The sequence below is a fragment of the Ranitomeya imitator genome, chromosome 6, assembly GCF_032444005.1.
Source record: "Ranitomeya imitator isolate aRanImi1 chromosome 6, aRanImi1.pri, whole genome shotgun sequence".
Taxonomy (NCBI): Eukaryota; Metazoa; Chordata; class Amphibia; order Anura; family Dendrobatidae; genus Ranitomeya; species Ranitomeya imitator.
In genome coordinates this window covers 198,693,395-198,721,089 of record NC_091287.1, presented here as the reverse complement: position 1 = coordinate 198,721,089, position 27,695 = coordinate 198,693,395, and the positions used below count along the sequence as shown (strand labels likewise).

The 27,695-nt window shown below is 43.0% G+C and overlaps 1 protein-coding gene across 1 annotated transcript in view; it reads left to right on the top strand.

The window, feature by feature from the left end:
- The window catches only part of TRIO (trio Rho guanine nucleotide exchange factor), a 2,940,676-nt gene that overhangs the window by 1,279,580 nt on the left and 1,633,401 nt on the right, over positions 1-27,695 (top strand).

Genomic DNA, 27,695 nt, shown 5'->3' with positions numbered 1-27,695 from the left:
ATCCTTCTGTCTCGTCCCTGGCTACTGCTCTTCTTCAGTTCGGCTTCTGACCTCGGCTTGCCTGACTACGTATCGAGTGTTCTCCTAGCTGTCGTTTCTCATCCATTCTCAGAGCTTGGCTCCGCCCCCTGGCACCTTTCCAGCTGTCACATGATCTGCCAGGTCCTGCTTTGCTTTTCCTCGAGCACTGCGGTGTCCGTGCATTCCCTGACTGTCCTACGTTTCAGGTGCGGCGACCCATAGTAAGACACAGTGTGTTTGTGTGTGTGTGTCTTTACATTTCAAACTTATAGTTTGAAATTAAATTATATTCTAACAGCAATTTAATAAGTATTGACCCTTGGGTTTGAAAATACCTTATTCATTATTTTAAGACATTAGCATGCTGACCTACAGGTGGTTTTCACAAAATTACAGTATCGTCAAAAAGTTCATTTATTTCAGTTCTTCAATACAAAAAGTGAAACTCATATTATATAATCATTAGAAACAGAGTGATCTATTTCAAGTGTCTATTTCTGTTCATGTTGATGATTATGGCTTACAGCCATTGAGTACACAAAAGTCATTATCTCAATAAATTAGAATAATTAACAAAAAATATGTGCAAAGGCTTCCTAGGTGTTTAAAATGGTCCCTTAGTCTGTTTCGGTAGGCTCCGCAATCATGGGTGAGACTGCTGACTTGACAGAGGTCCATAAGGCTGTCATTGACATGCTCCACATGGAGAGTAAGCCACAAAAGGTCATTGCTAAAGAATCTGGCTTTTCAGAGAGTGCTGTATCCAAGCATATTAATGGAAAGTTGAGTGGAAAGAAAAAGTGTGGTAGAAAAAGGGGTGCACAAGCAACCAGGATAACCGCAGTCTTGAAAGAATTGTTAAGAAAATGCCATTTAAAAACTTGAGGGGGATTCACAAGGAGTGGACTGCTGCTGGAGTAATTGCTTCAAGAGCCACCACACACAGACGTATCGAGGACATGGGCTACAAGTGTCGCACTCCTTGTGTAAAGCCACTCATGATCAATACACAATGCCAAAAGCATCTTACCTGGGCCAAGGAGAAAAAAAAAACTAGACTGTTACTCAGTGGTTCACGGTGTTTTCAGATGAAAGTATATTTTGTATTTCATTTGGAAATCAAGGTTCCAGAGTCTGGAGGAAGAGTGGAGAGGCACACAACCAAGCTCCTTGAGGTCTAGTGTGAAGTTTGCACAATCAGGGATGGTTTGGGGAGCCATGTCATCTGCTGGTATAGGTCCAATGTGTTCTATCAAGACCAAAGTCATTGCAGCCATATACAAGGTAATTTTAGAGCACTTCATGCTTCTCTCTGCTGACAAGCTGTTTGGAGATGGAAATGTAATTCTCCAGCAGGACTTGACACCTGTCCACACTGCCAAAAGTACCAATACCTTATTTAACAATAATATCACTGTGTTTGACCTAAACCCCATAGATAGTCTATGGGGTATTGTCAAGAGGAAGATGAGAGACAAACAGACCCAACAATGCAGGCGAGCTGAAGGCTGCTATCAAAGCAATCTGCTTCCATAACATCTCAGCAGTGCCACAAGCTGATCATCTCCATGCCACGTCGCATTGATGCGGTATTTGATACAAAAGGAGCCCCGACCAAGTGTTGAGTGCATTTTTTTAAAGAACTTAAATAAATTAACTTTTTGATGATATTCTAATTTTGTGAGAAACACCTGTAAGTAAAACAAATAAATAAATAAAAATCTATTTTTTTTTAAACTTTCTATTTAAATACCACTTTTTATTTAACAAAAGAGATTTGTTTTGCTTAGAATGAAATGACAGTACAGCCATTTAGTGCAGGCCCTATTTTTCTTTTTTTTTTGTGTAAGTACGGGCAGTCAGCAACTTACGAACTTCTGGAATGTTTCACATGGCTTTACCCTGACCACAAGGCAAGTTTACAGCTTACCTATCTGCATGCTTCATTTACATCTAGGCCAGGTGGATTCTGATCCTTTGATAGATTATATATATATAGTCATGGCCAAAAGTATTGACACCCCTGCAATTCTGTCAGATAATACTCATTTTCTTCCTGAAAATGATTGCAAACACAAATTATTTGGTATTATTATCTTCATTTAATTTGTCTGAAATGAAAAAAACACAAAAGAGAATAAAGCAAAAAGCAAAACATTGATCTTTTCACACAAAACTCCAAAAATGGGCCAGACAAAAGTATTGGCACCCTCTGCCTAATACTTGGTTGCACAACCTTTAGCCAAAATAACTGCGACCAACCGCTTCCGGTAACCATCAATGAGTTTCTTACAATGCTCTGCTGGAATTTTAGACCATTCTTCTTTGGCAAACTGCTCCAGGTCCCTGATATTTGAAGGGTGCCTTCTCCAAACTGCCATTTCTAGACCTCTCCACATGTGTTCTATGGGATTCAGGTCTGGACTCATTGCTGGCCACCTTAGAAGTCTCCAGTGCTTTCTCTCAAACCATTTTCTAGTGCTTTTTAAAGTGTGTGTTTGGGTAATTGTCCTGCTGGAAGACCCAAGACCTCAGAGGGAGACCCAGCTTTCTCACACTGGGCCCTACATTATGCTGCAAAATTTGTTGGTAGTCTTCAAACTTCATAATGCCATGAACACGGTCAAGCAGTCCAGTGCCAGCGGCAGCAAAGCAACCCCAAAACATCAGGGAACCTCCGCTATGTTTGACTGTAGGGACCATGTTCTTTTCTTTGAATCCCTCTTTTTTTTCTCCTGTAAACTCTGTTATGATCTGGTGGTTTAGGAGCAACATGGGACGAGCTCTGAAGGAAGTGGTACCTGTATTGACCGCAGTCCCTAAGCTCAACACAACACTAGAAGTAGCCGTGGGATGCTCCTAACACTCCCTAGGCACCTCGTCACAGCCTGAGAACTAACTACCCCTAAAGATAGAAATAGGAAAACTATCTTGCCTCAGAGAAAATCCCCGAAGGATAAATAGCCCCCCACAAGTAATGACTGTGAGTGGAGAGGGAAAAGACATACACAGAATGAAACCAGGATGAGCACAGGAGGCCAGTCTAGCTAGATAGATAGGACAGGATGGAATACTGTGCGGTCAGTATAAAACACTACAAAATATCCACACAGAGTTTACAAAAATCTCCACACCTGACTAAAGGTGTGGAGGGTAAATCTGCTTCCCAGAGCTTCCAGCATCACTGAATTAATTCATACTGACAAGCTGGACAAACATAGAAAGCACAGAATGGATAAGTCCACAACCTATGGACAGAAAAGAGCAAGCAAGGACTTAGCTTTGCTGAGCTGGTCAGGATAACAGGGAAATCCAAAGAGATGTGAATCCAACCAGGAACCATTGACAAGTGGCACAAGCTGAAGGAAAGAGCCAGGCTAAATAGCCGAGCAGAATAGACAATCAGTGGAAGCAGCTGCAGACAGCTAAATCCAAGGAGCGGCCATTCCACTTAAAACCACCGGAGGGAGCCCAAGAGCAGAACTCACAAAAGTGCCACTTACAACCACCGGAGGGAACCCAAGAGTAAAATTTACAACAAAACTCTATGTTGATGCCTTTGCCTAAAAAGCTCTACTTTTGTCTCATCTGACAAGAGTACATTCTTCCAAAACTTTTTAGGCTTTTTCAGGTAAGTTTTGGCAAACTCCAGCCTGGCTTTTTTATGTCTCGTGGTAAGAAGTGGGTTCTTCCTGGGTCTCCTACCATACAGTCCCTTTTCATTCAGACGCCGACGGATATAGTACGGGTTGACACTGTTGTACCCTCGGACTGCAGGACACCTTGAACTTGTTTGGATGTTAGTCGAGGTTCTTTATCCAACATCCGCACAATCTTGCGTTGAAATCTCTTGCCAATTTTTCTTTTCCGTCCACATATAGGGAGGTTAGCCACAGTGCCATGGGCTTTAAACTTCTTGATGACACTGCACACGGTAGACACAGGAACATTCAGGTCTTTGGAGATGGACATGTAGCCTTGAGATTGCTCATGTTTCCTCACAATTTGGTTTCTCATGTCCTCAGACAGTTCTTTGGTCTTCTTTCTTTTCTCCATGCTCAATGTGGTACACACAAGGACACAGGACAGAGGTTGAGTCAACTTTAATCCATGTCAACTGGCTGCAAGTGTGATTTAGTTATTGCCAACACCTGTTAGGTGCCACAGGTAAGTTACAGGTGCTGTTAATTACACAAATTAGAGAAGCATCACATGATTTTTCGAACGGTGCCAATACTTTTGTCCACCCCCTTTTTTATGTTTGATGTGGAATTATATCCAATTTGGCTTTAGGACAATTCTTTTTGTGTTTTTTCATTTAAGACAAATTAAATGAAGATAATAATACCAAATAATTTGTGTTTGCAATCATTTTCAGGAAGAAAATGAGTATTATCTGACAGAATTGCAGGGGTGTCCATACTTTTGGCCATGACTGTAAATAACCATGGTACCGCTGAAAACATCATCTTGTCCCGCAAAAAACGAGCTACCATACAGCGTCATCAAATAAATAAGTTATAGTCCTCAGAATAAAGCGATGCAAAAATAATTATTTTTCTATAAAATAGTTTTTATCGTATAAAAGCGCCAAAACATAAAAAAAGATATAAATGAGGTATCGCTGTAATCGTACTGACCCGAAGAATAAAACTGCTTTATCCATGTTACCTAATGCGAAACGGTATCAAGCCCCCCCTCCCCCCCAAAAAAAAAAAATAAAATAATTCATGAATAGCTGGTTTTTGGTCATTCTGCCTCACAAAAATCGGAATAAAAAGCAATCAAAAAATGTCACGTGCCCGAAAATGTTACCAATAAAAACGTCAACTCGTCCCGCAAAAAACAAGACCTCACATGACTCTGGACTCAAATATGGAAAAATTATAGCTCTCAAAATGTGGTAATGCAAAAAATATTTTTTGCAATAAAAAGCGTCTTTCAGTGTGTGACGGCTGCCAATCATAAAAATCCCGCTAAAAAAACCCGCTATAAAAGGAAATCAAACCCCCCTTCATCACCCCCTTAGTTAGGGAAAAATTAAAAAATTTAAAAAATGTATTTATTTCCATTTTCCCATTAGTATTAGGGCTAGGGTTAGGGTTGGGACTATGGTTAAGGCTACAGTTAGGGTTGGGGCTAAAGTTAGGGTTAGGGTTTGGATTACATTTACGGTTGGGAACAGGGTTGGGATTAGGGTTAGGGGTGTGTCTGGGTTAGAGGTGTGGTTAGGGTTACCGTTGGGATTAGGGTTAGGGGTGTGTTTGTATTAGGGTTTCAGTTATAATTGGGGGGTTTCCACTGTTTAGGCACATCAGGGCTCTCCAATCGCGACATGGCGTCTGATCTCAATTCCAGCCAATTCTGCGTAGAAAAAGTAAAACAGTGCTCCTTCCCTTCCGAGCTCTCCCGCGTGCCCAAACAGGAGTTTACCCCAACATATGGGGTATCAGCGTACTCAGGACAAATTGGACAACAACTTTTGGCATCCAATTTCTCCTGTTACCCTCGGAAAAATACAAAACTGGGGGCTAAAAATTAATTTTGTGGGGAAAAAAAGATTTTTTATTTTCACGGCTCTGCGTTATAAACTGTAGTGAAACACTTGGGGGCTCAAAGTCCTCACAACACATCTAGATAAGTTCCTTGGGGGGTCTATTTTCCAATATGGGGTCACTTGTGGGGGTTTTCTACTGTTTCCCATGCGCCCAAACGGTGGTTTCCCCCCCCCCCCCACATATTGGGTATCAGCGTACTCAGGACAAATTGAACAACAATATTTAGGGTCCAATTTCTTTTGTTACCCTTGGAAAAATACAAAACTGGGGGCTAAAAAATAATTTTTTGTGGAAAAAAATATTTTTTTATTTGCGCGGCTCTGCGTTGTAAACTGTAGTGAAACACTTGGGGGTTCAAAGCTCTCACATCACATCTAGATGAGTTCCTTAAGGGGTCTAGTTTCCAAAATGGTGTCACTTATGGGGGGTTTCTACTGTTTAGGTACATTAGGGGCTCTGCAAACGCAATGTGACGCCTGCAGACCATTCCATCTAAGCCTGCATTCCTAATGGCGCTCCTTCCCTTCCGAGCCCTCCCATATGCCCAAACGGTGGTTCCCCCCCCCCACATATGGGGTATCAGCGCACTCAGGACAAATTGGACAACAACTTTTGGGGTCCAATTTCTTCTCTTACCCTTGGGAAAATAAAAAATTGGGGGCAAAAAGATAATTTTTGTGAAAAAAAACGATTTTTTATTTTTACGGTTCTGCATTATAAACTTCTTGGTGGGTCAAAGTGCTCACCACACCTCTAGATAAGTTCCTTAGGGGGTCTACTTTCCAAAATGGTGTCACTTGTGGGGGGTTTTAATGTTTAGGCACATCAGTGGCTCTCCAAACGCAACATGGCGTCCCATCTCAATTCCAGTCAATTTTGCATTGAAAAGTCAAATGGCGCTCCTTCGCTTCCGAGCTCTGTCATGTGCCCAAACAGTGGTTTACCCCCACATTTGGGGTATTGGCGTACTCAGGACAAATTGTACAACAACATTTGGGGTCCATTTTCTCCTGTTACCCTTGTTAAAATAAAACAAATTGGAGCTGAAGTAAATTTTTTGTGAAAAAAAAGTTAAATGTTCATTTTTATTTAAACATTCCAAAAATTCCTGTGAAACACCTGAAGGGTTAATAAACTTCTTGAATGTGGTTTTGAGCACCTTGAGGGGTGCAGTTTTTAGAATGGTGTCACACTTGGGTATTTTCTATCATATAGACCCCTCAAAATGACTTCAAATGAGATGTGGTCCCTAAAAAAAAATGGTGTTGTAAAAAGAAGAAATTGTTGGTCAACTTTTAACCCTTATAACTCCCTAACCAAAAAAAATTTTGGTTCCAAAATTGTGCTGATGTAAAGTAGACATGTGGGAAATGTTACTTATTAAGTATTTTGTGTGACATATCTCTGTGATTTAATTGCATAAAAATTCAAAGTTGGAAAATTGCGAAATTTTCAAAATTTTCGCCAACTTTCCATTTTTTTCACAAATAAACACAGGTAATATCAAAGAAATTTTACCACTATCATGAAGTACAATATGTCACAAGAAAACAATGTCAGAATCACTGAGATCCGTTGAAGCGTTCCAGAGTTATAACCTCATAAAAGGATAGTGGTCAGAATTGTAAAAATTGGCCCGGTCCATAACGTGCAAACCACACTTGGGGGTAAAGGGGTTAAAAATGTTCCTAGGAGCTACATTAACCACTGGGAATTCTTTGATTAATTCTATAGTGGGAATTGCAGGAGAAGCAAATCTAAAAGCTTCACCCAAAGCTTCAGAAAGCACTTTTTTTAAAAATGTGCTTAAGATCAGAATTGGACACAGACAATGGTACATCAATGTTCTCACCCCTTCCAGACGTTCTCTTCTCAGGTAGTAGATCTGTAGAGCAGCCTGCACTCAAGACGAGCGCACCTGCATGGCTGGCTGGATGCTTGAAGGCGCTGCTTGCACAGTGCCTACCGCAGCTGAGGAAGCCGCCAAGGCATTCAAAATTGGTGCCGCCGTGGCGCTTCTACGGCCGCGACGCTCACCTGCCCTGCTGACGGTTCCAGATGACGTTGCTGGCGAGGCTTCGTGACGCTGATGGAAATCTCGCGCTGGGCTGCCGGACTTCTGTGATGGAGTACGGCGGGCTTTCCTGTTTGGCTCTTGATCGCGACGACTGGACCCAGGCGGCAATGGAGGTGAGTAAGCAGTCTGGGGCTTCCTCCTTCTACCACCACTACCCGATCTCAGCGGTGATACCGGAGCTAGACTCGGCGGGCGAGGCTGTAAACACAAATCCGAAGGAGGAGGGATGGCTTTCGGGGCTGGTCTTATAGCAAGGCAGCTCCTCTGCCGTCCCGCTCCATCCTCTACACCGACTCTTGAGAGTAGCTGCTGCAGAAGATTCTCCATGGCAAAAGGTATCTTCTTTTCTTCACAGGTACCTCAGAATGGTTCCAATAAGCCAAAACAAATCCTTAAATAGCTTCAAAAAAAGCCCACCAACACACTGAACACCAATGAAAAACTGTTAAAAGGGTGCCAATCAAAACTGGAAGAAAACAGTTGTAACTACTCAAGGAATAAAAAGGGGTATTAACTTGACCTAAACTTCACCTCAAATTTACAGAAAAGCGAATAAAAGACCAAGAAGGTTATTCATAGTATGTGTAGCCATGAGACCCCCCTTTATTTCATGGGGGGGCTACCATTCTCCTCCTGCTATTTTTTGTCTGCACTAGAGAATGGTATGTGTGGCCTCGCTCTCTCCTCCTTCTGTAATTGAATGATTTACGAAGTCACTTGCTACTTGCTTGATCTGTTCTACTTCTCTTGATTAGTGAAGTAGTGTGTTCATTCCGTCCTGCTGTCTAACACTAGCTTGGAATGCTGGTTTTGATGTTAAGTGCTATTCCTACATGCTCTCATACGAAACAAACAAACATTTATATACACATTTATTTGACATATTATATTTATAGAGATTCCCTAATACCACCACACACACACACACTATATATATATATATATATATATATATATATATATATATATATATATATATATATATATATATATATATATATATATATATATATACACAGTGGGGCAAAAAAGTATTTAGTCAGTCAGCAATAGTGCAAGTTCCACCACTTAAAAAGATGAGAGGCGTCTGTAATTTACATCAAATGTAGACCTCAACTATGGGAGACAAACTGAGAAAAAAAAATCCCGAAAATCACATTGTCAGTTTTTTTAACAATTTATTTGCATATTATGGTGGAAAATAAGTATTTGGTCAGAAACAAACAATCAAGATTTCTGGCTCTCACAGACCTGTAACTTCTTCTTTAAGAGTCTCCTCTTTCCTCCACTCATTACCTGTAGTAATGGCACCTGTTTAAACTTGTTATCAGTATAAAAAGACACCTGTGCACACCCTCAAACAGTCTGACTCCAAACTCCACTATGGTGAACACCAAAGAGCTGTCAAAGGACACCAGAAACAAAATTGTAGCCCTGCACCAGGCTGGGAAGACTGAATCTGCAATAGCCAACCAGCTTGGAGTGAAGAAATCAACAGTGGGAGCAATAATTCGAAAATGGAAGACATACAAGACCACTGATAATCCCCCTCGATCTGGGGCTCCACGCAAAATCCCACCCCGTGCGGTCAGAATGATCACAAGAACGGTGAGCAAAAATCCCAGAACCACGCGGGGGGACCTAGTGAATGAACTGCAGAGAGCTGGGACCAATGTAACAAGGCCTACCATAAGTAACACACTACGCCACCATGGACTCAGATCCTGCAGTGCCAGACGTGTCCCACTGCTTAAGCCAGTACATGTCCGGGCCCGTCTGAAGTTTGCTAGAGAGCATTTGGATGATCCAGAGGAGTTTTGGGAGAATGTCCTATGGTCTGATGAAACCAAACTGGAACTGTTTGGTATAAACACAACTTGTCGTGTTTGGAGGAAAAAGAATACTGATTTGCATCCATCAAACACCATACCTACTGTAAAGCATGGTGGTGGAAACATCATGCTTTGGGGCTGTTTCTCTGCAAAGGGGCCAGGACGACTGATCCGGGTACATGAAAGAATGAATGGGGCCATGTATCGTGAGATTTTGAGTGCAAACCTCCTTCCATCAGCAAGGGCATTGAAGATGAAACGTGGCTGGGTCTTTCAACATGACAATGATCCAAAGCACACCACCAGGGCAACGAAGGAGTGGCTTCGTAAGAAGCATTTCAAGGTCCTGGAGTGGCCTAGCCAGTCTCCAGATCTCAACCCTATTGAAAACCTTTGGAGGGAGTTGAAAGTCCGTGTTGCCAAGCGAAAAGCCAAAAACATCACTGCTCTAGAGGAGATCTGCATGGAGGAATGGGCCAACATACCAACAACAGTGTGTGGCAACCTTGTGAAGACTTACAGAAAACGTTTGACCTCTGTCATTGCCAACAAAGGATATATTACAAAGTATTGAGATGAAATTTTGTTTCTGACCAAATACTTATTTTCCACCATAATATGCAAATAAATTGTTAAAATAACAGACAATGTGATTTTCTGGATTTTTTTTTCTCAGTTTGTCTACCATAGTTGAGGTCTACCTATGATGTAAATTACAGACGCCTCTCATCTTTTTAAGTGGTGGAACTTGCACTATTGCTGACTGACTAAATACTTTTTTGCCTCACTGTATATATATATTGCCAGGAGGAAGAACTGAGCATCGATGAACAATTTCAATAAACTTTCCCCCATACCCCTACTCCCCCCCCTAAAGTATCTACCCAAAATGGGTACACATAGCGGACCCCTGCCCACCCCCCCAGAAACGAGGGAGGAAAGAAAAAAGGGGTGAAACACTGGACACTGGTAACGATGTCAGTAAGAGCACAAGTGTGTCCACCCAGAAAAACACCTAGCCCTATGTGCCATGTAGAATAATAAGTTAGGACCCCATATGGTGCCAAAAATCATAAAACTAACATGGGGGCAATAACAGGGCTTAACCGGTCTGAAGGCAGATAGAAAAAATGCCAGTGTAACTAACCTAGGAGGTAAGCGCCCATGCACACAGCGGTGCCATTCATGCTGACACTGTAAAAAACAGGTAGAAAATCATGGGAGCCAGCATGGGGACTGGAGCTTACCTAGTAACCAGACAGGGTGGAGAGGCAGCCGGGAGGTGGTCCCCGACGCGCGTTTCGCGGCCACAAAACGCCGCTTTCTCCCCTTGAGGCATCGTTACCAGTGTCCAGTGTCTCACCCCTTTTTTCTTTCCTCCCTCGTTTCTGGGGGGGTGGGCAGGGGTCTGCTATGTGTACCCATTTTGGGGGGAGTAGGGGTATGGGGGCTACGTTTTCAGCATATCTCCAACATTCATCTTTCTTCATATTGCTTTAGTATATTGGAAATGAAACTATATGTTATTTGTAGTTTTTGAATAAAGTTTATTGAAATTGTTCATCGATGCTCAGTTCTTCCTCCTGGTAATATAATATGTTTTGAGCGGATTTGGTGAGTCCGGGTTCTATTGGCGGTATTTTTATATAAATATATATATATATATATATTTTTTTTTTTTTGTCTAAGGGGTACTTCCGTCTGTCTGTCTGTCTGTCTGCAACTTCTGTAACGGAAATCCCGCATCACTGATTGGTCTCGCCAGCTGGCTGTCATGGCTGCCAGGACCAATCAGCGACGGGCACAGTCCGATTAGTCCCTCCCTACTCCCCTGCAGTCAGTGCCCGGCGCCCGCTCCATACTCCCCTCCAGTCACCGCTCACACAGGGTTAATGCCAGCGGTAATGGACCGCGTTATGCCACGGGTAACACACTCCGTTAACGCTGCTATGCGAGAAGCATATTGGATTTTTCATTTAAATACACGATTCCCAATGGGATTAAATAAATTAAATGTTCATTATTGGTTTTATGGTAGGACCTTTCAATATGTCATGTAATTGATAGTTGTAATCTGGTTGGATGGTTTCCCTCATATAGAGGTGAACAGCCAGATCATGGTATGGCTTTGACAAAGATCATCTAGATCGAAACGCGTTGCCTGATAGCCTCTGTCATCTACGGGCATATAACTTAGGGAGCTTGTACACCTTGTACAATTGATTTTTATAATTATACGAATAAACAGTTTAGTTTAAGACGCTGGAACTCAACCCCCCTTCTTTGTTTCCTGATGAAAACTAAGTCTGCCTGCGGCGGAGTTCCGAGCACCTGCGGTGGTTACTGGTGAGCTGGCGTATACTTATTTCTTTCACTGTTGTTGCTGGATTGCCATGCTCCTAGTCTGCTCCCTTGATAATAATTTACCACAATTGTGTTTAGATATATTGGTATAGTTGCCTGTAGACACAGAGACTTTTTTATTCACCTCATATATCAACATGGCTATGGACCTGTCGAGAGACAGATTGCGGAAAGCTGCACCGGTGTTTTCCATTCAGCAGGACTGTGATATGGGTATGTCAACCCTGAATGAAAACCTGAATAAATTGGAAACACTTATGATGCAGGAAACCAAAGTGTGGTGGGATCAGACTACACTAAATAACTATATGACCAAGAAAATATGATCCGGAGAGGGCTGCAGATCAAAAAATTGCCCACAACTGTATACTCAGCTGAATTTGCAGAGGAATGAAACTATCCTAAGTAATTGCTCACAAAATTTGATGAAACTCATTATTAAATATGAGGAAAATAAATTAAAAACGATACAGCAGGAACTGGATGAGGTTAATTCCCTGTTAATTGAGCACAAGACAGTTGCACATTTCAATGCATCAATTGCACAAATAAATGAAAGAGTTACAGCTCTGGAAGAACAGATTATGGACCGTAAAAAGAGGAAATTTACCAGAGATTCCAATGATTACTCTACCAATAAGGTATATGATTGGGGCACGTTAATTAATGTGAACAGAACCCCTAAATCTATACTAAAGCAAAGCCATCCTCACCAAAAACACAGAATCTTCAAGAAAAAAGTAATCAAACCGCACGTATATTTCGCCTCATCAGACCCGGATTCGTCGGATAATCAATGCAGTGCGTCAGATGTTTCCCCTAATGAGAACAGGGCATGTGCCCCCAAAAATTATTACCGCCTGACAAAAAACGTAAGAGGCGGGGGGTTATTAGGGTTGGAAGAAAGCACTGCATACGAAGGGGGAATGATTACTCGCAACAAGAGATATCACACCAAATGAATGAATGTACTACTGTGCTAAATCTGTCATCCAGATCTCTATCATCTGATCAAATCCAAGTTTTATCTCTGGGTCTGAATTTTGTTCCTGATCAGGATTTTGATTTGTTTACAACTATAATGGACACTAATAAATTCATACGGAACCTAACCATCAAGAAGCATTTCCTTCATGGTGAAAATCAGGAAGAGAATCACAACCAGGAAGAGACAGTCATTCCAGAGAGACTGGACAATGAATTTTCTCAAATGGACTTAAAGGAACAAGTAGCGTTGGTTGCATTACAAGATCTCAGCTCTGAATTATTGCCAGATCATGAACGGGTTAATTTTTCTCAGGGTTTTATCACCAAGAATCCATATTTCTATCCTGTTCACTCCAGGTTAGAGTGTATGGATCGTTTTCAGGAAAGTGTAGAGAGGGAATTGAGACGGCTTTACAACGATGTGAAAACCAATAGAGAAAAAAGTCACATAAATATATATACAGTGGGGCAAAAAAGTATTTAGTCAGTCAGCAATAGTGCAAGTTCCACCACTTAAAAAGATGAGAGGCGTCTGTAATTTACATCATAGGTAGACCTCAACTATGGGAGACAAACTGAGAAAAAAAAATCCAGAAAATCACATTGTCTGTTTTTTTATCATTTTATTTGCATATTATGGTGGAAAATAAGTATTTGGTCAGAAACAAACAATCAAGATTTCTGGCTCTCACAGACCTGTAACTTCTTCTTTAAGAGTCTCCTCTTTCCTCCACTCATTACCTGTAGTAATGGCACCTGTTTAAACTTGTTATCAGTATAAAAAGACACCTGTGCACACCCTCAAACAGTCTGACTCCAAACTCCACTATGGTGAAGACCAAAGAGCTGTCAAAGGACACCAGAAACAAAACTGTAGCCCTGCACCAGGCTGGGAAGACTGAATCTGCAATAGCCAACCAGCTTGGAGTGAAGAAATCAACAGTGGGAGCAATAATTAGAAAATGGAAGACATACAAGACCACTGATAATCTCCCTCGATCTGGGGCTCCACGCAAAATCCCACCCCGTGGGGTCAGAATGATCACAAGAACGGTGAGCAAAAATCCCAGAACCACGCGGGGGGACCTAGTGAATGAACTGCAGAGAGCTGGGACCAATGTAACAAGGCCTACCATAAGTAACACACTACGCCACCATGGACTCAGATCCTGCAGTGCCAGACGTGTCCCACTGCTTAAGCCAGTACATGTCTGGGCCCGTCTGAAGTTTGCTAGAGAGCATTTGGATGATCCAGAGGAGTTTTGGGAGAATGTCCTATGGTCTGATGAAACCAAACTGGAACTGTTTGGTATAAACACAACTTGTCGTGTTTGGAGGAAAAAGAATACTGATTTGCATCCATCAAACACCATACCTACTGTAAAGCATGGTGGTGGAAACATCATGCTTTGGAGCTGTTTCTCTGCAAAGGGGCCAGGACGACTGATCCGGGTACATGAAAGAATGAATGGGGCCATGTATCGTGAGATTTTGAGTGCAAACCTCCTTCCATTAGCAAGGGCATTGAAGATGAAACGTGGCTGGGTCTTTCAACATGACAATGATCCAAAGCACACCGCCAGGGCAACGAAGGAGTGGCTTCGTAAGAAGCATTTCAAGGTCCTGGAGTGGCCTAGCCAGTCTCCAGATCTCAACCCTATAGAAAACCTTTGGAGGGAGTTGAAAGTCGGTGTTGCCAAGCGAAAAGGCAAAAACATCACTGCTCTAGAGGAGATCTGCATGGTGGAATGGGCCAACATACCAACAACAGTGTGTGGCAACCTTGTGAAGACTTACAGAAAACTTTTGACCTCTGTCATTGCCAACAAAGGATATATTACAAAGTATTGAGATGAAATTTTGTTTCTGACCAAATACTTATTTTCCACCATAATATGCAAATAAAATGTTAAAAAAAACAGACAATGTGATTTTCTGGATTTTTTTTTCTCAGTTTGTCTCCCATAGTTGAGGTCTACCTATGATGTAAATTACAGACGCCTCTCATCTTTTTAAGTGGTGGAACTTGCACTATTGCTGACTGACTAAATACTTTTTTGCCCCACTGTATTTGACATCGGAATGCAATAAAAGAACTTAAAGAAATGTCACATTTGACCATCAAAATGTCTGACAAAGGAGGGGTGGTTGTAGTGTTAAATACAGTGGATTACTATAAAAAAAATGCTAGAGCTATTATCCGATCAAAGTACATATAAAAAATTAAAACAAAATCCATCCCATGAAATTATAAAGGAAAGAGACTTGATTATAAAAGAGGGGCAAAGCTTGGGGGTTTTAACTAAAAAACAAATAGAATAGCTTTCAGTAGAAAACCCAATTCTCCCTATTATATACGGAGTACCCAAAATTCATAAAAAAAAGAGGGTATCCCCCCAATGGGACCCATAGTCTCCGGAATTGGGTCATGCAATGAGAAACTATGCCAATGGGTAGATTCACTACCACAGCCCCTTGTCAAACGTACCCCAGGATACATTAGAGATTCCAAAGAAGTACTGCATATTCTTGGTGATAGGATGTGGCAGGCCAATCATTCTTGGCTTTGTTGTGACGTCATATCCTTGTATACTTGCATTCCGCACGATCTGGCAAAACGAGCCATAGATTTTCATCTTATGAAATTTAGCAATTATTCCACAGATCTGATCGAGTATCTATTGATGGTGATACGTTTTCTGCTGATAAACAATTTTTTTTCATTTGATGGTCTATTTTATTTGCAAAAGGTGGGAGTGGCCATGGGTGCCAAATTTTCACCCTCCCTCGCAAATTTGGTGACGGCTTTTTGGGAGATGGAATTTGTTTTTTTCTGTGACCAATCCGTATTTGGAGCATGTGGTGTGGTATGGCAGATACATAGATGATACCCTCATTATATGGGAGGGTGATGTATCTGCCATGCCACACTTCATTGATTATCTTTATCAAAACGAGTACAATATTAAATTTACATACAATCATGACATAACAAACATCTATTTTCTGGACCTGAAACTCACGGGATATAGAGATCAGAATATCATAACTAGCACCCACCACAAGCCACTGAAGGGTAATACCATCCTACATGCTAATAGTAGCCATTGTAAACATACTATTAAATCAATCCCAGTGGGTGAGTTTACCAGGATTAAACGAAACAGTAGTTTGGAGGGGGACCTGAAGGGAGAATTTGGACAAGTGGCAAATAAATTAAAATATCGTAAATACCCTCAGTGGACAATTAATCGGGCAAAAAGGATTGTGGATGGCAAAGATCGCAAAGAACTGGTAATGTCCCCAAAAAATACCAACTTAGAAATGGTGAAAAAAAACATACATATGTTTTTCAATACAGTCCACAGTTTTAAAAGCATTATTTACAAGTATTTGCCCATCCTATATGAGGATCAACAATTATATGACATACTCAACTCAGATATAAATGTGGTATCGAGAAGAGCACCAACAATTGGAAACAAAATAGCTCCCAGCATGTTTTGTTCTGATAGGAAAAAATTTACAAAAACCTGGTTAAACTATACAGGGTTTTTCAGATGTGGTAGAAATAACTGAAGTACTTGCAAACATGCAGTTGTTGCTAAAACTTTTTATAATGCGGATGGAACAGTTAAATTTGATGTGAAACAGTATATCAACTGTAATTCTACTAATATAGTATATAAAATTGATTGCAAAGAATGTAACCTGTCTTATGTGGGATGCACGTCCAGGAAACTAAAAACACGAATTAGGGAACACTTGTATGATATAGGTAACACTCTTAATGTGGTTGTAACCAAAAAACAATACATACAGGGTATAATTTGAAGGTATAACCAGAGAACTGAAAAAACCCTTTAAAATATAACTTTTAATAAATGCTGAGTAAAAAATACCCATAAAACCAGGTCAGGAGACAGTAACACCTTAATCTATCTTAACACAGACAATGAAAGGATAGAGACTAAACGGTGGGGGGGGCGTGATCTTTCCCTCACTCACCCTACCTCACGCGGAGGTTGGCACCCTAAAATCGATGTGGCGCCCCCACTCGTCAACGGCTCTCCCTTATGACCCTACAGGATCTTATCCAAAATGAAACCACCACCACACCATAACTTAATATAAAGTGAACAAATACTTATAAGGTGTAAAAAGATAGTTTTAAAGATCTAATGTGGGATAGTTTCCACAAGAAGAGGGTCCTGTAGACTGTAACCCTTCTATTGATCTTTATATAAGAAAGGTGCACAAGGTGTCTAATGTATAGAGGCAAAATAATCAATTGCAATATACAGTAATCATAGGCCTTTTATCAACACCTCATGGTATACCCTAATCATAGGCACAGTGTATTCACTGGAGTATACCTTGTGTTAGCAGATGTACTACAGAGACAATCTTATGCCAACATAACAAACACTAGCACCTCTCAGATAATAAGACAATGGTCAAAAAATAAAGGATGTACTCATCCATATGCTGCCACCCATCTCTTAATGTGGATAGAAATGTATCAGCAGCGTCCAAACACTTTATTATGCACCATGCTCGCAGCACAACACACTTCCAGGTCCAGGGAATAGAACGTGCAAACATATCACCTCGCGGTGGAGACGTCTGACAATGTCTCCTCACGCGAGAAGCATATTGGATTTTTCATTTAAATACACAATTCCCGATGGGATTAAATAAACAAAATGAAATAATGCTGCATTATTGTTGATTGTGAGATGAATATTTTATATATTGTTCATATGTTCATTATTGGTTTTATGGTAGGACCTTTCAATATGTCATGTGATTAATCGTTGTAATCTGGTTGGATGGTTTCCCTCATATAGAGGTGAACAGCCAGATCATGGTATGGCTTTGACAAAGATCATCTAGATCGAAACGCGTTGCCTGATAGCCTCTGTCATCTACGGGCATATACCTTAGGGAGCTTGTACACCTTGTACAATTGGTTTTTATAATTATACGAATAAACAGTTTATTTTAAGGAGCTGGAACTCAACCCCCCTTCTTTGTTTCCTAACGCTGCTATTAATCCTGTGTGTCCCCAACTTTTTACTATTGATGCTGCCTATGCAGCATCAATAGTAAAAAGATGTAATGTTAAAAATAATAAAAAAAACAAAAACCTGCTATTCTCACCTTCCGTAGTCTGACGATGTGAGACCGCTAAGTCGTTTGGGTAATTTCGCAATGTATCTCTGGGAACGGAAGATGGCGGCAGCCGCGCGCATCGCCAGAGCTTCGCTGGATCCCGGCGGGTGAGTATATAACTGTTTTTTATTTTAATTATTTTTTTTAACAGGGATATGTGCCCACACTGCTATATACTACATGGACAGTGTTACATATTACATGGGCTGTGTTATATACCACGTGGCTGCTATATACTACGTGGCCAGTGTTAGATACTATGTGGGCTGTGTTATGTACTGCGTGGGCTGTGCTATATATTACGTGGGCAGTGTTATATACTGCATGGTCTGCGTTATATACTGCGTGCCTGCTATATACTGCGTGGGCTGTGTTATATACTGTTTGGACTGTGTTATATACTGCGTGGCCACTGTTAAATATTGCGTGGCCTGTATTAACGCATCGGGTATTCTACAATATATATGTATGTATATAGCACACAGTATGTATGTATATATGTATGTATGCATATAGCACATAGTATATAGCACAGGCCACACAGTATTTGTCTGCTATATACTACATGGCTCCTATATACTACGTGGCCTGTGCTATATACTTTGTGGCTGCTATACACATACATACATACATACATACATACATATTCTTGAATGCCCGATGCGTTAGAATCGGGCCACCATCTAGTTAATTAATAAATCTGTTTTTATTCTTATTGTATATGAATTATTAATTAATTATTAATTAATTATGGGTATTAATAAAAATGATCTTATTTTACATTATATATATAAAAAAAATTCTAATTGGAAAAGGAAGCCCACCTGATCTATTTGACAGCCCAGCTGTAAGGCATCTGCTTTTATACTGGAATGACTGTTTTATTTATAAGTTCTTGGCCGTTCAGTGGAAGTCCGGTCTTTTTTCACTCCTCCTGATTTTCTATTTTTTTTTAATGCTGTAGACTGGAGTCGTTACCTGACCGTATAAGGCATCATGAATTTGATCAGAATAAGCTGTTCCATTATGGTTATAATATAACCTGTTGGAACTGTTACGGCTATGACCTTTGACACCATGTCATCTGATTTGTTGGCGCTTGTTTTTTTTTTTTTTTTTTTTTTTAACTCAACATCCTCTTTTAACTATATATACTTGTGATGCCTGTACATATTGTGTGGTATTTCCTGATGAAGGGGGTATGAGACCCCCCGAAACGCGTAGAATAAACCACTAAGAATCCTTGATTTTTTTCCTGAATTTACCCTTACGGCAGCACAGAGTATAACTACATATTCCCTTTCAATATTTCATAATAACATAATACGACATTGCTGGCAATGAGGCAGTGATCTAAGAAAATCAAACTTAAATGTCTTTATTCTCAAACTTACAAAATAAATTGAGAACTTTTATCCTCCGTATCAGCATGATGCTGTGGGTGACAGGCACCACTGTATCACTCGTGTGTTAGTAGCTTTGGCTTCTTTGACTCATGCAGACCTGCCCTGTACATATCTCCTGTCTTGCTGTTTGTAAACCATAAACTGACACATCCAAACCTTTAGGGTATGTTTCCATGTTCAGTATTTGCTGTGGATTGGACGCTGCGTACTGACAGCTGCAGCATCCAATCCATCCAGATGTTACAGCATAGTGGAAGGGATTTTATGAAATCCCATGTCCACTATGCATGCAGGGACGTCTCCAGCTTCCCTGCGTATGCACTCATGCGGCATATCTTTCTGGACTGCACCATTTATCTTGCGGAGACGCTCAGTCTCCACAAGATAAATATCACTGTCCTGTATATAGGATGCGATGATTCCGCATTGTTCAGTGAACACATGCGGAATCACTGCACATCCAAAGTGCTGCCAGTCCAGACCGTGGAAGCATACCCTTACTGAAAGTTTAAATGGGTGTTGTGGACATGGGCGACTACCAAAACCCAGAAGGAAGGGAGAGATCTGTCCCACTACCAATCCAGCAGATCTGTCCAAAAAATAAAAGCCCATGTCAGGTTTTATTAAATGTGACTTGGGTCATATAGTTAGATCAAATCAATTACCGTATATACTCGAGTATAAGCCGACCCGAGTATAAGCCGACCCCCCTAATTTTGCCACAAAAAACTGGGAAAACCTATTGACTCAAGTATAAGCCTAGGGTGGAAATGCAGCATTTACCGGTGAATTTCAAAAATAAAAATAGATCATTATTTCCCCATAGCTGTGCCATATAGTGCTCTGCACCGTTCATTATTTCCCCATATCTGTGCCATATAGTGCTCTGCACCGTTAATTATTTCCCCATAGCTGTGCCATATAGTGCTCTGCACCGTTCATTATTTTCCCATAGCTGTGCCATATAGTGCTCTGCACCGTTCATACTGCCCCATATCTGTGCCCCATATAGTGCTCTGCACCGTTCATACTGCCCCATATCTGTGCCATATAGTGCTGTGCAACATTCATACTGCCCCATATCTGTGCCATATAGTGCTGTGCACCGTTCATACTGTCCCATATCTGTGCCCCATATAGTGCTCTGCACCGTTCATACTGCCCCATATCTGTGCCCCATATAGTGCTCTGCACCATTCATACTGCCCCATATCTATGCCCCATATAGTGCTCTGCACCGTTCATACTGCCCCATTACTGTGCCCCATATAGTGCTCTGCACCGTTCATACTGTCCCATATCTGTGCCCCATATAGTGCTGTGCACCGTTCATACTGTCCCATATCTGTGCCCCATATAGTGCTCTGCACCGTTCATACTGCCCCATATCTGTGCCCCATATAGTGCTCTGCACCGTTCATACTGCCCCATATCTGTGCCATATAGTGCTGTGCACCGTTCATACTGTCCCATATCTGTGCCCCATGTAGTGCTGTGCACCGTTCATACTGTCCCATATCTGTGCCCCATATAGTGCTCTGCACCGTTCATACTGCCCCATATCTGTGCCCCATATAGTGCTGTGCACCGTTCATACTGTCCCATATCTGTGCCCCATATAGTGCTGTGCACCGTTCATACTGTCCCATATCTGTGCCCCATATAGTGCTGTGCACCGTTCATACTGTCCCATATCTGTGCCCCATATAGTGCTCTGCACCGTTCATACTACCCCATATCTGTGCCCCATATAGTGCTCTGCACCGTTCATACTGTCCCATAGATGCTCCACATAAATCTGTGCCGCTGCTGCAATTAAAAAAAAAAAAAAAAAAAAAAGACATACTCACCTCTCTTGATTGCAGCTCCCGCCGTCTCGTTCCGGCGTCCGGTCCCGGCATCTCTCTCCGCTCTGACTGATCAGGCAGAGGGCGCCGCGCACACTATATGCGTCATCGCGCCCTCTGACCTGAACAGTCACAGCGCAGAGACGCCGGGAAGATGGAGCGGCGCCCGGCGGCTGGAACGGGGACAGGTGAATATTACATACTTACCTGGTCCCGACATCCGGCTCCCTCTGCCTTTCACAGCTGGTCTTCATTGTCGCAGCTTCTTCCTCTATCAGCGGTCACCGGCACCGCTGATTAGAGAAATTAATAGGCGGCTCCACCCCTATGGGAGGTGGAGCCGCCTATTCATTTTTCTAATGAGCGGTCCCACGTGACCGCTGAAGAGGGGAAGAGCTGCAGCACAGAAGACCGTGGGACGGCAGGTGGAGCGCCAGGATCGCTGGGACTAGGCAAGTATGCCTCAGCGCCCTCACCCGCCGACCCTGCCACCCACCTTGACTCGAGTATAAGCCGAGAGGGGCACTTTCAGCCCAAAAATTTGGGCTGAAAATCTCGGCTTATACTCGAGTATACACGGTATTTCTTTTATTTTGGATTGTTACCACAGGCATAGTTGTTATTACAATGCTCTCCAGCATATTCATTATGCCTCTTTGTGCATCCTGGGGGGCACATCGCAACCCTCGTATATGATTCCCTCACAAACAGTACAGCAATACAGCGCTAGAAACAATAACAATAGAAGACTACAGCAACAGAGTCACCAACAGGACAGAAAAACATCACCAGAAACTTCAACAGTACAATACAAGAACCACCAACGGTACAGAAATACAGTATCATGATCACCATCAATACAGAAATACATAACGAGAACCATCATGAGAACATAAATACAACACCAGAAATGCCATCAGTACATAATTACACCACTAGAACCACTATCAGTACATACATACATCAACTGAACCACCATCAGTATATGAATACATTGTCAAGCTTAACCCCTTAAGGAGCAGGGGTATCTCTGTGTTTGCGTTTTCATTTTTTGCTCCCTTTCTTTCCAGAGCCATAATTTTTTATTTTTAATATAGCCATGTGAGGGCTTGTTTTTTTGTGAGATGAGTTGAACTGTTGAATGACACCATTGCTTTTACATATAGTGTGTTGGAAAACGGTAAAAAAAATCAAAGTGTGATGAAACAAAAAAATGCAATTCCACACCCATTTTTAATTTCTTTTTTTACCATGTTTACTAAATGCTAAAACTGACATGTCATTACGAGTTCACAGATACCAAACATGTATAGGTTCTTTTTTATTTAAGTGGTGAAAAAAAATCCAAAGTTTGTAGAAAAAAAAAAAATAAGTCTGGTGCTGGATGTCTGATTTTTTATTTTTTTTGCATGCCAAGCTGACATTTTTATTGACACCATTTTGGGATAGATGTGATGTTTTGATCACCCGTTATTGCAATGTTGTAGCAACTGTGATGCAGTGACCCATGTTACAGCCAGGGGATGCTGTATGTGCTCCTCAGGAGATGCATGGAGGCGTATCTGTAATGGTGATAATGAAAAAGTGTCTCCGACATGATTGTAAATGGCTGGTATGTGTCGCAGAGGGAGTCTGCGCTGTAAGCCTGTAGTATTGTTGTTCTGGGACCTGTAGTCCCACAAGTATTTGTATAGTTTAAAGAGAAGGCTTGCAGGGTTAGTTGTAGAGCTGGGCGGGACTGGCTAACCACACACACCTCCCACTTTTGGGGGTGGTTACAGGTACATAATGTGACCAGGGTTTGGGTCACATGTTTAGAGTGTATGGACCTGAATGGTCAGAATGTGAAGTCCTGAATGGTCAATGTTGGAATGTCCTGGAGTGGACTGGATTAATGGAAGCACATGGTGAGGCCATGTGCTGATGGTCGGTGTTGGAAGGTCTTAGAAATTGACAGACTTCCTGAATAGCACCTGGTGAGACCATGTAGTTGCAGATCCTGGGACGGCTTCTGTGTTGGTGAAGCCAGGACTGACACAGAATCAGCTTGAGGAGCGGAGCTCCTGTATGGTAACGCCAGATAAAAGGGGTTACAAGCAGACAAGTACCTGCCATTGGAACAGACTGTTGGTGCTTGTTGTGTTCCGTGGACATTAATGAAGTGTTCAGCAAGTTAAAGTGTGAAAGATTGCACTTACTTACGGGTTGGGGAATACTCGCTTGGCCGCGATATTCAGGCACACAGGCACGGTTTTTCACACAAAACAGTCTATTTGTTTTTTTTTAAAGACTCATAAACCATATCATGAACAGTCCATTACACATTCTATTAGGACATCACATTAATTATGCGGCAACTAAACACGCTGGTCCTCTGACCAGTTGCCGTGGGTTACCACACAGTTAATGAACATCATAAGCACCACCAGTCTATTGAGGTACCTTACGGGAGCTCCTGCTCCACCTGCTGACTCCTTGTCAGTCCACTCTCCTGGGGAAACTGCCTTACGGGGATCACCAACTTGCCTGGCCGGCACACACTAGTCAGTTCCAGACTCACCGCAGAACTGTAGCTTCCCAACACAGTAGCTGTAACTGGCTCTGCAGAACCCTTCCCTCACCTCGTTCTGTTCAGGGATCCAGAACCTCCCAACACCCAGGTTACTAGGGATCTCACAGGTGGCCTGTCCAAGTACTATTCAGGACGTCCATCCCCGGCTGGGACCGTGCAATACCCAGGCCACCAGTAGCAAAGTCCCACCACGTGCTCTTCAGGGTTAGCACACCCAACACCGAAATTTCTACCAGGACCTTGCACATGGACCATTCAGGTCCCCTTACTCAGAACATGTGACCCACACCCTGGTCACATTACATACCTGTAACCACTCCTCTGGGTGGGTGTGTGACTAGTTTGACCCACCCATCTGTCATAACTAGCCTTGCCAGCCTCCCTTAAGAACTATACAATTACTTGTGGGACTACAGGTCCCAGAACACAATATCGCTTCAGGCTGACAACGCAGAGTTTCTTTCTCTGCGACACACATACCGACCATTCACGACAATGCCGGACTTTGTCTCACCATCACATCCAGACATGCAACTGCCATGCACTCTGATGTCCTCAGTATGCCTCCGTGCGTATACTGGGGAGACCATACAGCGCCCCCTACCTGTAACAGGGGTCACTGCATCACAAGTGTTATGGACTATGTGTAGGCCTGTGAAGTGCAACATGGCCTACGGTGCATTTTATGATACCTAAATAAACCAAATAGACTGTTTTGTGAGAAACCGTGCCTGTGTGCTTTAATCCTGTTGCCAAGCGAGTATTCCCGAACCCACTCAGGTAGCACTATCTCACACAACCAAAAAAAAGTAATTTTTTTAATTAATTACTTTAATTTAAAAGTAATTGATTTTTTTTTCTCATTACACCATTTACCGATCGGATTAATTATTTTTATATCTTGAAAGATCGGGTGATCCTGAATGCGGTGATACCAAATATGTGTATAATTGATATTTTTTTTGTTTTATTTTGAATGGAGCAAAAAGGGGGGGGTGATTTGAATATATATATATATATATTTGTCTAAGGGTTTTTCCGTCTGTCTGTCTGTCTTGGCAATCCCGTGTCTCTGATGGGTCGAGGTCGCCAGGCCTCGACCAATCAGCGACGGGCACAATATCGACGCAGAAATCCCGCGTCTCTGATTGGTTGAGGCCGCCAGGCCTCGACCAATCAACGACGGGCACAGCGACGATGATGTCATAAAGGACGTAGACATCCCACGTCTGATTGGTCGAGGCCGCTAGGCCTCGACCAATCAGCAACGGGCACAGTATCGATGTCATAATGGTTGCCATGGCGACGATGATGTCATAAAGGTTGCCTTGACCAATCAGCGACGGGCACAGTCTGCCGCGAATTCTGGAATCATCATTGTCCATATACTACGGGGACATGCATATTCTAGAATACCCGATGCATTAGAATCGGGCCACAATCTAGTATATATATATGTATATATATATATATATGTATATATGTATATGTGTATATATATATATATATATATATATATATATACTAGCTATTGAACCCGTTCTACGCCCGGGTGGCGAGCATTTATACTGGTATATGGTCTCCATAATGTGCTGCTGCCATCCTGCGCCCGTTCTGTCATGTGCTGCTGCCATCCTGTGCCCGTTCTGTCATGTGCTGCTGCCATCCTGCGCCCGTTCTGTCATGCGCTGCTGCCATCCTGCGCCCGTTCTGTCATGTGCTGCTGCCATCCTGCGCCCGTTCTGTCATGTGCTGCTCCCATCCTGCGCCCGTTCTGTCATGTGCTGCTGCCATCCTGCGCCCGTTCTGTCATGCGCTGCTGCCATCCTGCGCCCGTTCTGTCATGTGCTGCTCCCATCCTGCGCCCGTTCTGTCATGTGCTGCTGCCATCCTGCGCCCGTTCTGTCATGTGCTGCTCCCATCCTGCGCCCCCGTTCTGTCATGCGCTGCTGCCATCCTGCGCCTGTTCTGTCATGTGCTGATCCCATCCTGCTGCCATCCTGCGCCCGTTATGTCATGCGCTGCTGCCATCCTGCGCCCGTTCTGTCATGTGCTGCTGCCATCCTGCGCCCGTTCTGTCATGTGCTGCTGCCATCCTGCGCCCGTTCTGTCATGTGCTGCTCCCATCCTGCGCCCGTTCTGTCATGCGCTGCTGCCATCCTGCGCCCGTTCTGTCATGTGCTGCTCCCATCCTGCGCCCGTTCTGTCATGTGCTGCTCCCATCCTGTGCCACTATTGTATTATATGCCCCCGTATGCTGCTGCCATATAAAAAAAAAAAAATACCATACTCACCTATCGTCCGGCTCCACTGCAGGTGTGTTTTCAAGAAAATGGAAAGCGCGGACTGCGCAGGCGCCGATTCCGGCAGCAGGAATCGGCGCCTGCGCAGTCCACGCTCTCCGGCGCCATTTTCTTGAAGACACACCTGCAGTGGAGCCGGAGTGTGTCTTCAAGAAAATGGCGCCGGAAAGCGCGGACTGCGCAGGCGCCGATTCCGGCACCATTTTCTTGAACACACACTCCGGCTCCTCTGCCTGTGACTGGACTCTGTCACAGCAGAGGAGCCGGAAGACGGAGCCGCACGCAGCGCTGGAACGGAGGACAGGTGAATATACTTACCCTCCCTCCTGGCGCGTCCACGGTCCCTGACTCTCCGGTGGAGATCGCGGTATGCGTTCAGTGCTTACGCATACCGCGATCTCCTTGGAGCGTCACTCTGAGGGGGCCAGACTGCGCCGGCGCTTGCGCCTGCGCAGTCTATAAAGGCTTCGGACAGAGTGACGCTCCCGGCGTTATATTATAGATATTTTTTTTTACTTGCTTCCATAGTTTCCATGGGAGATTAGAAGCTGCAATCATCTGATCGCTTGTGCTACACATGTCAGGGTTGCAGCCCTGCTATGTGTAGCTAAAATGCTCATCTGCTATGACCACCAACCGCCGCATGTCATGCGGCGTCTTCTGTGTTGAGTAGAGGAATTTTCCAAACACTTAGGAAAATCTCTCATAGCCTCATTTTGAGTCTCTGATAATTACATTGATAAAGCAACCTCCACTCCACACGGAATATACCGTATATACTCGAATATAAGCCGAGATTTTCAGCCCATTTTTTGGGGCTGAAAGTCCCCATCTCGGCTTATACTTGAGTCATACCCAGGGGTTGGCTCGGGGAGGGGGCTGTCTAATTATACTCACCTACTCCTGGCGCGGTTCCTGCAGGTCCCTGCTTCCCCGGCGCCTGTAGCTTCTTCCTGTAGTGAGCGGTCACATGGTACCGCTCATTACAGTAACGAATAAGCGGTTCCACCCTTCATAGGGGTGGAGCCGCATATTCATTACTGTAATGAGCGGTAAAAATGACCGCTCAATACAGGAAGAAGCTGCGGCATCGAGGAAGCAGGGACTGCACAGTGCCAGGAGCAGGTGAGTATAACAGGGAGGGGAGCGCAGCGCTGCGCGATATTCACCTGCTCCTAGTTCCTGCGCCGCTCCGTCTTCAGTGTCTTCTGCAGTGACGCTCAGGTCAGAGGTTAGTGCGCGCCCTCTGCCTGAACGTCAGTGCAGAAGACGCTAAAGATGGAGCAGCGCCGGAACGAGGAGCAGGTGAATATTGAAGGTGTCGGGGGCCTGAGCGACGGAGAGGTGAGTATGTGATTTTTTTTTTTTTTTTTAATCGCAGCAACAGCAAATGGGGCAAGTGTCTATATGGAGCATCTTATGGGGCATAATCAACATTTGTGCAGCACTATATGGCGCAAATATCTTTATGGAGCATCTTATGGGGCATAATCAACGTGTGTGCAGCACTTTATGGCGCAACTATCTTTATGGAGCATCTTATGGTGCATAAT